Here is a 400-nt window from a genome sequence, read left to right as displayed (position 1 = left end):
AAATATTTGTAGGATGCTTGTTTGAAACTCCTGGATTGTCACATAAGCTTAACTGTATTACCTTATAGGGAAAAATGTTAAGTTCCAGGGTTAAACATGTAGGTCACTAAGTTCCCAAGTCACAGCTTGCTGAGGTGACCCCATGAAAGGATTTGGAACAAAGGTTTTGCAGAAGGCTTCCTTCTCCTAATTAATTAGCTTTCAACCTGAATGTGGCTTTTCTATTTTTCTTTTAGAGACAGAGTCTCTCTTTATTGCCCTTGGTAGAGTGCCGTGGTGTCACAGCTCACAACAACCTACAGCTCTTGGGCTTAGGCGATTCTCTTGCCTCAGCCTCCCAAGCAACTGGGACTACAGGCACTCACCACAATGCCCGGCTATTTTTTGTTGCAGTTTGGCC

The 400-nt window shown here is 43.5% G+C and overlaps 1 protein-coding gene across 3 annotated transcripts in view; it reads left to right on the top strand.

Moving 5' to 3' along the window:
• The window catches only part of ATP6V0A1 (ATPase H+ transporting V0 subunit a1), a 68,782-nt gene that overhangs the window by 16,072 nt on the left and 52,310 nt on the right, over positions 1 to 400 (top strand). The window lies entirely within an intron of this gene.

The sequence above is a fragment of the Otolemur garnettii genome, unplaced genomic scaffold (genome assembly GCF_000181295.1).
Source record: "Otolemur garnettii isolate 467f Iridium unplaced genomic scaffold, OtoGar3 scaffold00018, whole genome shotgun sequence".
NCBI lineage: Eukaryota > Metazoa > Chordata > Mammalia > Primates > Galagidae > Otolemur > Otolemur garnettii.
This window is presented reverse-complemented; position numbering and strand designations above follow the sequence as displayed.